General features: G+C 41.5%; 1 non-coding gene across 1 annotated transcript; it reads left to right on the top strand.

Moving 5' to 3' along the window:
* The first annotated feature begins 14,097 nt into the window (after positions 1–14,097).
* Positions 14,098–14,226, top strand: LOC117718324 (small nucleolar RNA SNORA17). Its single transcript, XR_004608022.1, has one exon. It is a non-coding gene; the product is annotated as a small nucleolar RNA SNORA17 (small nucleolar RNA).
* The last annotated feature ends 1,038 nt before the right edge of the window (positions 14,227–15,264 follow it).

The raw sequence follows: 15,264 nt of genomic DNA, 5'->3' as shown, positions 1-15,264 counted from the left end.
GACTTAAACACATTGGCAAAGAAGACTTTCTGAAAAGAACGCCATTAGCATAGACACTTAGATCAACAATTAATAAATGAGACCTTATAAAACTAAAAAGCTTCTGCCTGGCAAAAGACATCCTCATTCAGACAAAGTGACAGACTGCCAAATGGGAAAAGATTTCTACTTACTGCAGATCTGAGAGAGGGCTAATATTCAAAACATATAAAGAACAACAACAAAAAAACCCTCTTAGATATCAAGAAAACAAATAATTCAATTAAATCTGGAGCACAGATTTGAATAGAGTATTCTCAAAAGAAATGGTTGAGAGACACTTAAAGAAATGTTCAACATCCTTAAACCATCAGGGAAACACATGTTATACCCATCAGAATGGTCAAGATCAATAAGATAAATGATGGCTCATACTGTTGAGGATGTGGCATAAGAGAAACTCATCCATTGTTGGTGGGGTTGCAAACTCAGACAACCACTCTAGAAATCAGTGTGACTGTTTCCAGGAAAATGGGAATTCATCTACTTCCACATCCAGTTGTGCCACTTTGGTCATATACACGAAGGTTACTTCATCCAACTACAGAGACTTAATCAACTACAGAGCTTAATCATGTTTATTGCTGCTATTTTCATAATAGCCAGAAATTGGAAAGACCTTAGATGTCAGTGAATACATAAAGAAAATGTGGTACATTTGCATAATGTAATATCACACATTACAAATGAAATTATGAAACTCACAGGAAAATAGGTGGAACTAGAAAAAAGCCATCCCGAGTGAGGCAATCCAGACCCAGAAAGACAAATATGGTATGTATTTGCTTATATGTGAATATTAGCTGTTAAGCCAAAGATAAGCAAGCTACAATCTGTATAACCAAACTGGAAGGAACTAGGGAGGAGGACAGATCTCCATAGGAATGAGAAATAAAATAGTTATGGACTGAGGTGTGTGTGTGTGGGGGGGGGGCTGAAATGAGAGGATTAAATGGCAATGAAGATTGAAGAGGGGGTGAGGAACGAATACAGGGAGGGACAGCTAAAATTAAGGGCCATTTTAGGGGTTATATGGAAACATAATACAGTAGACACTTCCTAAGTGTATACATATGTGAAGGAAACCTAAATGAGATCACCAAACAAAGGGGGAGACAGAGCTCCAGCTGGAAATCTCTCAACTCCAAATGAAGCTTCAGGACTAGGGATGGGTTACATATGATAGAGTTGTTGGACAAAGGGGTCCCAGGGAAATCCTCAAAGAACCCAGGCTGTTGCAAAGGCTGTAGGTTGCTCTCCCAAAACTGATGGCAAGACCTTATTGTTGAAAATAACACCCACACAACTCATTGAACACAGAGAAGTCAAGCTGGTGCCTATATAGAGTCTTTACTCACACTGGCTAGTGTTCTTGGTACCGAATGAAACTCTACACCTTACCAAAGGAGAATATAAACACCCACCCAGCTCCAAACCTGCAAGTCTTGCCTGCAAGATGTGCTAGTGTAATGGTGGCACAAACCTTGACTGAGTAACCAACCTGTATCTGATTTGACTAAAGGATTATTCCATGGGATGGAATCTATACCCAACTCTGCTTGGGTGACCAAGAACTTGAGACTTGATAGCCAGGGTGGCTTGGCCCCATAAAATGAGTTTGCCAATGTTCCTTCTGTTTCTATTTTGTGGAATAATTTGAGGAGTATTGATATTAGCTCTTCTTTGAAAATCTGGTAGAATTCTACTCTAAAACCATCTGGCTCTGAGCTTTTTTGGTTGGGAGACTTTTAACAACTACTTCTATTTCCTTAGAGGTTATAGGTCTACTTAGTTTGTTTACCTGATCTTGATTTAACTTTGGTAAGTGGTATCTATCAAGAAAACCATCCATTTTGTTTAGATTTCCCAATTGTGTGGCGTACAGTTTTTTGAAGTAAGACCTAATGATTCTTTGGATTTCCTCAGCATCTACTGTCATATCCTTCTTTTAAGTTCTGATTTTTTTTTTTTTTTTTTTTTTGTTAATTTGGATATTCTCTCTTCTGCCCTTTAGTTGGGTTGGCTAAGTGATTGTCTATCTTGTTGATTTTCTCAAAGAACCAATTCTTGGTTTTGTTCATTCTTTGAATTGTTCTCTTTGTTTCTAATTTATTGATTTCAGCCCTGAGTTTGATTATTATTATTATTATTATTATTATTTTTGTCTACTGCGTTTGGGTGTGTTTGTTTCTTTTCGTTCTACAGTTTTCAGGTTTGCTGTTGAGTAGCTAGTATGAGATCTCACTAATTTCTTTATGAAGGCACTTAGTGCTATGAACTTTCCTCTTAGCACTGCTTTCATCATGTCCCATAAGTTTGGATATGTTGTGCATTTGTTTTCATTGAATTCTAGAAAGAGTCTAACTTCTTTATTTCTTCTTTGAAGAAATGGCAATAGATAGTTGTTCAGTTTCCAGGAAATTTGTAGGCTCTTGGTTGTTTTTGTTGTTGTTGAAATCCAGCTTTAATTCATAGTGGTCTAATAAACCCAAGGGCTTATTTAAATTTTCTTGTATCTGTTAAGCCCAAGTATATGGGCAATTTTGGAAAAAGTTCTGTGAGATGCTGAGAAGACTGTGTATTCTTTTGTGTTTGGGTGAAAGGTTCTGTAGATATCTGTTATGCCCATTTGAGTCATAATGTCTGTTAGTTCCATTATTTCTCTGTTTAGTGTATGTCTGGATGACTTGTTCATTGGTGAGAGTAGGGTGTTTAAATCTCAAACTATTAATGTGTGGGGTTCAATGTGTAATTTAAGCTTTAGTAGTGTTTCTTTTATAAATGTGGAAACCCTTGCATTTGGGGTATAGATATTCAGAATTGAGATGTCATCTTGGTGGATTTTTCCATTGGTGAGTATGAAGTGTCCTTTCCCATCTCTTTTGATTAATTTTGGTTGAAAGTCTATTTTATTAGATATTAGAATTGTTACTCCAGGTTGCTTTTTGGGTTCGTTTGCTTTCAAAATATTTTCCCAGTCCTTTACTCTGAGGTAATGTCTATCTTTGATGCTGAGGTATGTTTCTTGTATACAACAGACAAAATTTGTTATTGTATCCATTGTGTTAGCCTGTGCCTTTTTATTGGGGAATTAAGTCCACTGATGTTGAGAGATTAAAAAAAAAGATCAATTATTGTTATTTCCTGTAATTTTGATGTTGTTGTTAGTAGTAGAAGAAGAAGTAGTAGTAGTGGTTATTATAGGTTTAGATGTTGGTTTCTAAGTTTATCTTTGTTGGATGGGTGGTTTTTAGATTTTTTTAAACCTTGGTTTCTGTTTCCTTTCTGTCTTTTGGCCTTAATGGCCTTGGCTTCTGATGACTAGCAAGCCTTCCTTACTAGTTGGGTGTATCTCCTGGAGTTTTTGTGGCCTGCATGGCCTCTGGGGTTTTGGGTGCTAACCTTGGCTCTGGGGTCCCTAGTACCAATGTGGCCTGTGGTCCTTAGTATCAGCAGGTGTCAAGAAAAGCATGCAGAATTGTGGGCTAGAAAATGGAGTCCAGCCGGGTGGTGGTGGCGCACGCCTTTAATCTCAGCACTTGGGAGGCAGAGGCAGGTGGATTTCTAAGTTCGAGGCCAGCCTGGTCTACAGAGTGAGTTCCAGGACAGCCAGGACTACACAGAGAAACCCTGTCTCGGGAAAAAAAAAAAAAGAAAGAAAGAAAGAAAGAAAGAAAGAAAGAAAGAAAATGGAATCTAGTCCAGGGGATGGGTGTTGGTATGTTTTAAGAGGATGTGGCAGGCAAGGGCTTGGGGCAGAGACTACCTTATTATTCCTGGTGCCAGCAGGATTCCAAGAAAGCAGGCAGAGTTGTGGGGTAAGAAATGGAGCACAGAGCTTGAGGTGTAGTTTACCTCTGTTAGGTGTGCTTTCAGGTGAGTTGGTGGGAACTGGCTTGGAGGGGAGGGGCTTACCTGGTACCACTGGTACCTGCAGGCCTCCAGGAGAGTAGGCATAGTTGTGGGGCCAGAAATACAATGCAAGGTATGGGGTGCAGTTTACCACTGTTTGACAACTACTCTTAACGATAGACAGCTTGTCCATCTTTAGATGGTCAACACAAAAATGAACATAACGGTATCTCTGGAAGCTGCTTGTCTCATAATGTCATATCAGGATTTTCTTAAACTTCTGCTTTTATTTTTTAATTAATTAATTAATTATAGCCTACAGGTTTTGTATAACGTTATGTCTTCTGGCTTTGGGTTTTAATGGGACTCCTGAGTGTGCACACAAGTGTGTCTCTATGTCAATATTTGTTTCTTGTGCCTTTTTTGCTAGAATCCTTTCCTTCTGTTCGTTTTGTCCTATTCTGATTTGCTTTTATTTATCTTATTTTATTTTATTATTATTACTTAGCAGCCTGTTTGTTTTCTAAGAAGAGACAGTAAGGGGGTGGGTTATGATGGAGGGGGAAGTGGGGAGGAACTGGGAGGTGTCAAGGTTTGAGTAACTGCTGTCTATCTAGCAAGCCATTTTATACTGTTATTACTGTTACAAGGAAACTTTCTTATATACTATTCCTACTGTTACGAGGAAACATTCTCATGTTCAAGTTGATCACATATTTTGTTATATTCTGTGTTTGGTGTTCTTGGAAACTAATTATAATAGAGTCAGTTAGAATTACTTTGTATAGTTAGCCACAATAAGCTTGGACCTGAACATACTGCCTGGAAGCACTTCTGGCACCAGTGTATGAACTTTTATGGTTTTTGTCTTTATAAGTTGTTCCTGTGATGAACCCCAACCCAATAGAGACACCTGTACCAATATAAGAAGCCATTTTGAATAAGACTTCCATTTTGAGTAGGAATTGAGAGGAAAGTTTGTAATTCCCAAGACCTCACTGGGAATTTACATTCTACTTGGCAGAAAGGGATGTGTACATGGGCAACTGACATCCTGGTTGGCAAGTTAAGACATGAGTGTTAGGCAAGGCAAATTCCCCACCACAGTTGAATACCATACCCAATGGGAACAGGATAAGTGAGCCACCATGTGGTGGCTGGGAATTGAACTCAGGACCTCTGGAAAAGCAGTCAGTGCTCTTAACCCATAAGCCATTCCTCCAGGCCCCAAAGATGAGTTCTTAAGGAATTCCCCTATCCCTAAACCCTGATTGGTAGAATAACTTGGCACAGATATTTGTGGACCCCTACTCTCTGTCAGTGGTACTTACTTCAAGACACCCCTCCCCCCCCCCCAGTGAGACACCGAGATGATGCAGATCAATGCAAAAGCAAGAGGTTTATTTTCTGTTGCATTCGGGTCGACCTTCAATTAGTCCCTCAAGGAGAGTGACTAGAAGGTGACCCTGAATGGCTATTACAAGCAGTTTTTATACTTTTCAGGGGCACAGGTTACATCAGCAAGATTACAGTTCAAACTTATTGGCTAAGCATATTGACCTTTAAATCTATTGGCTAGCAAGCATACACATTTGTACTCTACCTGAGACTCTCCAGAGGGTCAGGTGACTGTCAGTCAGTACATTCTGAGAATTTTTTACTCAAGAATGATTCTGTGGGTGGAGAATGGAACTTGGCCTAGCCTTGACCCCAGGTGGGAGGGGAAAGCTGTAAGGAGGGTGTGGGACTGAAAAAAAACCCTTAGCGTCCCTCAGCCTGATTGGTACAATTATTCAATGAGACTCTTTTTCCAGGTGATTGTAGACAGTCAAGCTGACAATTAAAACAATCACATTGCCCATTCTCACTCCATTTATTTTATTTTATTTATTTATTTATTTATTTATTTATTTATTTTTGAGACACAGTCACACTAGATACTCCACACTGGCTTCTAACTACAATCTTTCAGGGTAAGTCTCCCAAGTAGTATGTTTACAGGCATGTGCCACTACAATCAGTTTTCTACTCATTGTTATGATACCAGTTAGGTTAAACTAGTTTCTACTACAATGACCTTATTTCAAGTGTGTGTGTGTGTGTGTGTGTTTCACTTAAGACATGAAAGAAGCCAGATATGGTGGTACAGGCCTGTAGTTCTAGTTCATGGGAGTATGGGGGGTGGGGTGGAATGGGGTGGTATAGGCCTGTAGTTCCAGTTCTTAGTGGGCTAAAACAATAGATTGCAAGTTCAAGGCCAGTCTGGGATATAAAAGAGGAAGCTGGAGTTAGGGAATGTTTTAAGGTAAAGGATAAACTGAAAGCCGGTGTACTAACACTCCAGTTGTTTACATTGTAGAAAATGCTATCAGTGTCTCCCTCTGTCACCATTGTTATTCTTCCTTTCTTAAGAGCAGGACCTGCACGCTTTTCTGGAAGACAATGTTCCTAACTCAAAATACTTGAACTCTGAGGATCCTTTGCATATGACTAGTTCTGGGAAGTAAGATGCCAGCTGTCTCTAGGTGGACACTCCTTCCTTTAGGGAAGTTCAGAAGCTCACCACTGAGAGAAAATGCTTTATTTCAGGGCAGTTCTCCCGAGCCTCTTCCCTAAGGACAGAAGTTCCAGAAAGCATGCAACAGATGAGTCCTAGCTCTGACAGCACTGAGGGAAAGTTACTCATTTTATTATATCCTTGAGAGAAGATCAGCTTTTCTTCTGAATAAGTTTAAATATTCAAAGTAAAATTCTCCTCCCTTCCCTTGATCCCCCATCTCTCCTTTATTACCAGTCAATATTAAAATAGTAATTGACTCAAGAATACAAAATTATTTCATATTGGAAAATATACACAACCAAATAAAAAAGTAAATCAATGTATTTTCAGAAAAGACACTTTTGATAAATATTCACACATTAGCACAATCATTTAAATAAATTGTCAGATATATTTTAAAGCATAGAAAGCTATTTTATAAACAAAACACACATATACTATATAATATTTTATTCTTAAAACTTTTTATCAATTCTTTGTGAATTTCACATCATTCATATCCTTGTCTCTTCATATCCACTCTCTGCCCTTGCAACTCCTTCCCCCCAAAACCCCAAAACCAAACACCAGAAAAACCCTCTTTCACTGGGGGCGCTGTGATGTGTCTCAGCGTGCCCTACAGTATATCCTTTTGCTTACACTTCTTTGCCTGCAAATGTTCACTGCAGTGAGTCATTGATTTGGTTCGAGGCTTCTGGTATCTGCTACACTATCAATACAAGAACCTCTTGGATAGCCTGTTGTTGCTTTGTGTCATGAAGATCCTGCAGCTTTGGATCTACAGGACCAGCCCCTTCATTTGTTCGGCCAGTTCATAGATAGGAATTACACCAGCAGGGTGAGCTCTCCAGTACTGCTCTAACTAGCGCATCCAACCCTGCAACTAGCAAGGTGGCGGGGCCAGGTTTCTCATCCTCATGCCCTGGAGGCGGGCTCACCTGTGCCTTCACCACTAGGGTCAGTTTTATTGTACTGCTCAAGCGGAAGTTCAAGGCCTGCTTTTCCAAGTGCTCCAGCAGGTGTGGAACAGGGCCAGCTCTTATGATTCCAGGGCCAGCTCTCCCACCCACCGTAAGTGGAAAAAAAAAAAAAAAAAGGTATCTCTCCTATGCCCACGCCATTGCCTGGCAGATGAACGGCAGGGCCAGCTCTTCTGTACTCACTTGGGATTGGCTCACATCCTCCTGCCACCACTATTGTGCTACCTAGGCATGGTACAAGGCTGTATCTCTGCTCTCCTTAGTGTGGTAGCCTGCAAGGAGTGGGGCCAGCTCTCTCAGTGCCACAGCGAGGAGCTGGGCCAGGCAGGTCTGCACAGCCCTTGGACACCAACATAGTCCCAGCTGGCAGCCCAGACCAGGGACATCTGCATGATCTTTGGCGGTAATAGGAACCAAGAAGATTGACACAGACCCCTTCTGACATATGGCCACAGACCCAGACGTGGTCCTCTGTAGCAGCATAGGCTGGGTTAGGACTTCTCTATGGCCTCAGGTGGTGGGGCAGGCTACTCATATCAGGCCGTTCCTCTCTATCCGTGTGTCTCCTTTTCTGCTTCTCTTCATAATGCTCAAATCATTCTGCTTCCTTTTCTCTCCCATCTCCTCACCCTATACTTTCATATTGTAGTGGCTCCTACTACAGGCTGGCCTCGTGGCCTCTTGGTGTCTTCTGCTTGTCCACATCGTACCATATATAATATTTGAATAAAGGAGAAGAAAAAGAAGGAAAGAGCTGGCCCTTGTGATATTCGGGACATGCTAAGGATACAGATGTTGAGATCGGAGTATATGAAGTGGTTTTTAATTCATAAGAAATAAATGACTGGAGAGATGGCTCAGCGGTTAAGAGCACTGGATACTATTCCAGAGGTCATGAGTTCAAGTCCCAGCAACCACATGGTGGCTCACAACCACCTATGGGGGGGATGATATGATGCCCTCTTCAGGCAGGTGGATGTATGTGCAGCAGAGCACTCAACAGTAAATTTAAAAAAAAAAAAAAAGGTAAAAAGAAGACATTATTAAAAAAAAAAAAAAAAGAAAAACTCACAAATTGCTGAGAGGATGAATATTCTAAAAATCTTAGAAAATTCATGATGATTTTTTTTCTTTTCGAGTTTATTATAATAATTACAACAACCTTTCTCCCTTCCATTTTCTTCCCTCAAACCCTCCCATAATGATGATGAATTTTAAGTAAACTACATTGCTATTTCATGCTATCATATATTGAGCATCTGAGACAATGCAATAAGATGAGAAAAAAGAATAGAAGTCACAAAAATTAGAATTTCCAAAACAAATCTTATTTTAGTTAACATATTTGATTGCACAGTGGAGCTAATAGAATCTAGCAGCCACATTAAGAGAAGAAGCTCAGTGTGGCTAGACACAAGATCAATACAAAAATCAATTTCCTTCTTACATTCAAAAAATAGATAACTGGAAAAGATAATGATGCAACGATGGAAATAAAATTATAAAGAGTTTAGGAACAAATCAAACTCACTATGAGGCTTATATTCCAATAAACCCATGTTAAGATGAAAATACTGTAGGCTAGAAATGCATTCTAAATGCCAGTCGTGCTTAGCAATCCAGTACACTGTAGAATACTGTTGCTACCTTGTTATTAGTATGGATTCTAGATGCATGGCTCACTGCTGCTAGCAGCACCTCCAGAGGGTTGTGCTGCATAGTCAATGGTTGGAACCCAGGAAAACATCAAAGTATAAAGTGTGGCTTCTACTGAATCCATACTGATTATGCACCACTGTGAAGCTGGGGGATCATAACTAGAAGTGCTATGAGTTGGAGACCAATTGTCTGTAGTTACTAATTCAAATGAACATAAGAAGGAGCTTCCATAAACCAGGGATGAGAAAATAAATGCGTACAACTGTTTTTGGAAAACAACTTGATAACCTTTACTGCAGAGGAAGATGTGCAAATGTCACTATCAGTAATTTCTCTTGGAGGCTTAGTTTCTAGAGGAGATGTAGCAATACGCTCAAGGATACATGTACAAAAGCATTCATTGCTGCAGCTTTTTAAAGCAATAAAGATTTGAGAACAAAAGTAAATGATTATCGGCAGGAGGACGTTATGTTTACACAGCAATTGCAATGAATGAATGAACTGAATCTACAAGCACCAATTTCTGCAGGGAGAGGAAGTGTCAGAGAATAGTGTTTAACGCACATTCTGAAAGCCTACAATCCCATGCTGTATGGCTACATGCATATGTAACAAAGCATTGCATAGGAGAGTGATAAACACCAAATGTCAGCTAGTGATTCCTTCCGGCCAAAGAAGAGGAACATGACACAAGGAAGACCTCTTATATCCCACTTTATGTTCGTGATCTGAAATGAACATAAGGAAATGTCAATGTTTGATAAAGCTGCCATGAAGTTACCTTTAAAGTATTCCGAGTGTTTGGTATATTTTATAATATTTGCAAAGTGGAAGAAATCATCTAGGAAGTCTAGTTTTTTGTAATCATGGGCCCCACTTGAGCTTGCAGAAACCAGGATTTCTGCCAGCTGGACATTTCAACTTTCCTTTCTTAGTTCTTTATCTCTTCCTTAGGAGTTAGGATGAGGTCATAGCCGCATAAGCAGAGTGGCACAATTTAAGAGTCCCTACAACGTGCTAGGTTGTTGTGATGAACACTGTGACTGTGACTGTGATGGTTTGTATAAGCTTGGCCTAGGGAGTGGCACTATTAGAGGGTCTGGCCCTGTTGGAGTGGGTGTGGCCTTGTTGGAGTAAGTGTGTCACTGTGGGTGGTGGGCTTTAAGACCCTCATCCTAGTTGCCTGCCAACAGCCTTCAGATGAAGATGTAGAACTCTCAGTTCCTCCTGCACCATGCCTGCCCAGATGTTGCCATGCTCCCACTTTGATGATAATGGAGTGAACCTCTGAACCAATAAGTCAGCCTCAATTAAATGTTGTCCTAATAAGACTTGCCTTGGTCATGGTGTCTGTTCACAGCTGTAAAACCCTAACTAAGGCGATGACCAAAAGCCACTTGAGGGAAAAAAAAAAAAAAAAAAAAAAAAAAAAAAAAATTGGGTATTTGGCTTGTAGGTTACAGTTTATCATTGAAGGAACCAAGGGCAGGGACTTTCTTGTACAACCCTGGACCACCTCCCCAGGGTGGCACAACCCATACTGAACTGGGTCCTTCTATGTCAATTAAGAAAATGCTTCACAGAGATGCCTACAGGCCAATTTAGTGGAAGGAATTCCTCAGCAGAAGAGTCCTCTTCCCAGGCAACTCTAGTTTGTTTTTCAAAAAAAAAAAAAAAAAAAAAAATTACCAGAACACACTATATTTAATGAAAGAAATTAAGACGTGTTCTCTGACAAAGAGTCGCTAGGGTGATATTGAGAATGGAAAAGTGGGTGGGATGGGGTTACTGACCAAACTTCTACTTGATTGAAAAGATTCATGCTTTCAAGCTCAGTCCTGAATCCGTTCTCACACTGGTGAGAATGTACTAATACCTTGTATCTTCTCAGTCCTGTTTTTGAGGGTATGTTGATTTATTCTCAGTTGACAAAGCCTTTTCCTCACTTCCTTTCTGTGTGTAGAACTCTACTTATCTCACAGGATATTCCCCCACTTGACCTTCGCCTGAAAATTCTAAACAAGCCCTGCTCTTATCCCCTCTCTCCTCTACGCCAGCCTTCTAGGCAGCTTTGTCCTTATCATATTTTCAAAAGAGGAGTAATTCAGTTCCGAGTACAATAGCAGTGTCATCTTGTGAAGCTCTCTTGCTTCCATGTGGGTAGAATAGGGCAATTTTTGATTTAAAAGACCTAGTGTTCCTAGCTTACCATCTTAAGTACAATTCACCTCTACCTGTTCTGTGCTTAAAGGTTCTGCCCTTGATATTTTCAGTGAACAGACCTATGATTAAATATAAGGAGTACATATTCTATTATATATGAGTCATACTTTGCAATCTATGTTATCTTCCCTATTTCTTTACCAAAGACTTTATAAGATAGAACAGAAATTACTGTCCTCATTTACTCCTGAAAAGACCAAGGTATAAAAACATCCATGCTTAGAGTTTGTCAACTGTAGAAGGAAGACTTTAATTGAAGTTAGTAGAAGCAGAACAGTCAGCAAAGGTATGTTGCAAGCCATCATGGTATTAGACATAGACACTTCCACGTAAAAGGATCTCTTCACCTGGCTGTGTCCAAGGGTTTCCATGGAAACAGGTGGGTTCGAGTGAGTTTTCCCTGTCCAACAGATGTTCTCCATGACATGATGTACTGGATAGTTTTATGTCAACTTGACATGAGCTGAAGTCATCTGAGAGGAAGGAACCTCAATTAAGAAAATGCCCCCATAAGATTGGACTGTAAGCAAGCCTGTAAGGCATTTTCTTAATTAGTCTGATGGGGGAGGGACCAGCCAATTGTGGATGGTGCCATCCTTGGTCTGGTGGTCCTGGGTTGTTTGTATAAGAAAGCAGGCTGAGCAAGCCCTAAGGAGCAAGCCACCAAGCTATACTCCTCCATGGCCTCTGCATCAGCTCCTGCCTCCAGGTTCCTGTTCTGTCTGAGTTCCTGCCCTGACTTCCTTCAATGATGCATCTGATATGGAACTGTAAGCCAAATAAATAATCCTCTCCTTGGCATCTTGCCTTTTGGTCATGGCATTTCACTGCAGCAATAGAAACCCTGACTAAGACACAGGGCAGAGAGTTTTTCCACTTAAGAAAAGCAGAGCCCAGGAGAGAAACCCAGGGTTTTTTTTTTTTTTTTTTTTTCCAGCAATCCCAGAAGGAGAGGCTGGAGACAACCAGAGGTGAAAAGGACAGGAAGTGAGCAGGAGGGAGAAGGAGGGAGTGACAGAGAAGCAGATGTGTGAAACCATTTGCCCCCAATTTATCTTCATGAGAATTTGCTATGTGAAAATACCCGCTTGAAAATGAGATAAATAAAGAAGTAATTATTTGCATTACAAATTAACTTTCCACTTCAAAAGCGTATCTGCCACAGGTGTGACTCTGTGATGTGAGACTTTAGAAAAGAAGTAAGTTGGGAGAGGTGGAAGATTTAAACAATAGGACTTCATCCCAATGATGAAGGAGAAGAAACAAAGAAAGAGGTGGTTGTACAGGGAGCTGTCTGCGGAGCACAGACTTTGACATGGACAGGAACGGAGAGTAAAGTCAGCAATAAGGCTGAGCCTTTTAAATAGAGCTGCTTTGCTTAGGGAAAAGAAGTGTGTGTGTGTGCGCGCGCGTATATACACACACATACACACACACAGGGAAAGACTCATATTTTGAGTAAGAAGTGTAATGTCAACAGACTGTAAGAGTTTGTACATTTTTATTTGTTTATTTCCCTTCTGAATTCTCCAAGGTGCAAAAGATGGTTTTAGCAAAACAGGAACGGTGGTATTTCTCTTAGAGAGAGAATGTATTTGTGTAGAAGGCATACATTGATATTAATTCTATTGCAAAAGGGACAGAGATCCTCAGAATCTCGTCATCCAAGCATTACCAGAACAAATCTGAATGAAGGTTGTGAAGGGCAGACACAGAAAAGAGACTGAACTTGGAATACATTGACCGGCAACTCTTCTCTGTCCCTCTGCTCACAGCTTAGATAATTCCACTAAAATTTATCAATTGCTTGGTATAGGTGGATTTCTCATGTGAATTCAAAGAACTCAGCTCAGCTTCCTTAGAGAGCCTAGAAAAGATGAAAACCAAGTCTCTGAGGCAGGCCAGAGGGAAGGGATGCAAAGGCTCAGCATGGCCAACTTTTAAAAGAAGCAACCACGGGATTGAAGAAGCACCATCTTCATTACTCTTTGCTACTTCAATATCTTGTAGAGACAAAAGAGGAAAAATTTATTTTGTTTCATGGTTTCAAAAGGTCTCAGGTCATCATGGTGGAGAAAGTACGGAGGTATCCATGCTGGTGAGAGCCTGTGGCAGAGGTTTCTCCGGGTACACCACCATGAAGGGAGAGTGTACTGAAACCTGGCGGTAGGGGATAACCTTCAAAGACTTGCCCCTAGTGTCCATCTCTAGCAAATAGGTCTGTGTCCTAAAAATTCCATAGCCTTCTAAAACAGTACCACCACCTAGTGAACAAGCATTTACATCATGGGCTGGTAAGGGATATCTAAGTTTCAAACCTTAACTATTTACACCAAGGATGGTGACCACCTCATAACACAACATGCATTTAGTCCAGCTTCAGGAGTTTCCTTATCTGAACAGTCTCAGCAACACCTAAAAGCAACGCCTAAAAGTCAGTCTCTTCTAAAACTCAAGGCAAATCTAAAAGTTTCGTGTGTGTGTATGTGTGTGTGTTATGTATACATGTGTGTGTACCACGTGTGGGCCTGGTACCCATGGAGGTCAGAAGAGGATAGAAGATCCCTTGGAATGAAGTTCTTGTTGGTTGTAAGCCAGCATATGAGTATTGGGAAACAAATCCAGGTCCTCTGTAAGAACAAGTGCCTTTGACTGCTGAGACCATCTGTCCAGCCCCAACAAGGGAGGCACATTTTCAACCCTGAGTCCCAGTATCATAAAAATAGAACTTACATAACTCCTATGTACAGTGGTGTACAAATGAAGCAAAAGTTCCCCATCCTATGTGCCTTTTGAGACATTGCAGGTGTGGCTGCTGTATCACATGTGCAGTAGGTGGCAGAGAAGGGAGAGGCTATGTCTACGCTCAGTGTTCTGACCTATGAACATCTGAGTAATTAGTAGCCTAGCATTCACTGAGACTACCATCTGTCTGGCATCAGGGAGCCTGGACAGGGAGCTAGCCTGAGATGATCACTAATCCAGAGCTAGGACAGGGAGCAAGCCAGAGACTAGAAGAATGTAGGTAAAAAATGGCTGGGGAACCCAGGGTTCCTCCTGCCATGCTGTGGGTAGTTAGCTGGGAATGCCCTGGGTTCCTCCAGCTGGAAGTTAGGCCTGGCTGCTCACTGACTAAAGGCCTCTCCACGGTTCCTCATGGAGCAGCCCCAATACATGAGAAAGTCCTTGGGTTTCCAAAACCAGTTTATTGGCATGGCGGATGGTGGATGGATCTGGATGCACACTCCCTAAAACCCAGGGTGGACCTGAGTTAAATACGGAGGGGAAGAGAGAGGAGGGGCTGGGGAGGAATGCTTAATTGACTCCACCCTTTGGCCTTCAGGTATCTCATTAGTATGTAAATCTCTCTAGGGCCTGGGGCCTGTTCATCATGCCCTCCACCTGTGTAACTGAAGGGCACTGTAACTGAAGGGCACAGGTTGAATGAAGATTAGACCTTGTGAGGGGAGCCTGGGTTCTGGGGGCATGGCCAAACCCACAACCCAAGAACCAGGATACCCTTCCATGGCCCAACAGAAGAACCCTTTTTGGGAAGACCTGGGGACATGTTGATGTGTGAAGGTTGTGCAGAACTGGCCTTAACCCTCACCTTGGCATCATGAGAAAGCTGGCTCTGGGAGCATGAGAGAAGGAGAGCTCACCCACCCGTAGCCATCTGCAGTACTCAGGAGAGCAGGCTGTACACTGCAGGAGTTTCGACTGAGCCACTCCTATGGGGTGGCATGAACAAGGGAGAGATACTCTCTTCCTCCCTCACCCCTCACCACCCATGGAGGGAGATCTGGCCCTGGGGTCCTGAGAGTAGGACAGCTGTCTGTACCCAGAGGGTGTGAGAGCAGGAGAACTGGTGGGCAGACCAACTTGGATATCTCTCAGGCCCAGATCCAGGCCTTTGAATTGGCCCACCCCAACTTCTACCCCATCTATGAA

The sequence above is a fragment of the Arvicanthis niloticus genome, chromosome 12 (assembly GCF_011762505.2).
Source record: "Arvicanthis niloticus isolate mArvNil1 chromosome 12, mArvNil1.pat.X, whole genome shotgun sequence".
Classification (NCBI taxonomy): Eukaryota; Metazoa; Chordata; class Mammalia; order Rodentia; family Muridae; genus Arvicanthis; species Arvicanthis niloticus.
This window is presented reverse-complemented; position numbering and strand designations above follow the sequence as displayed.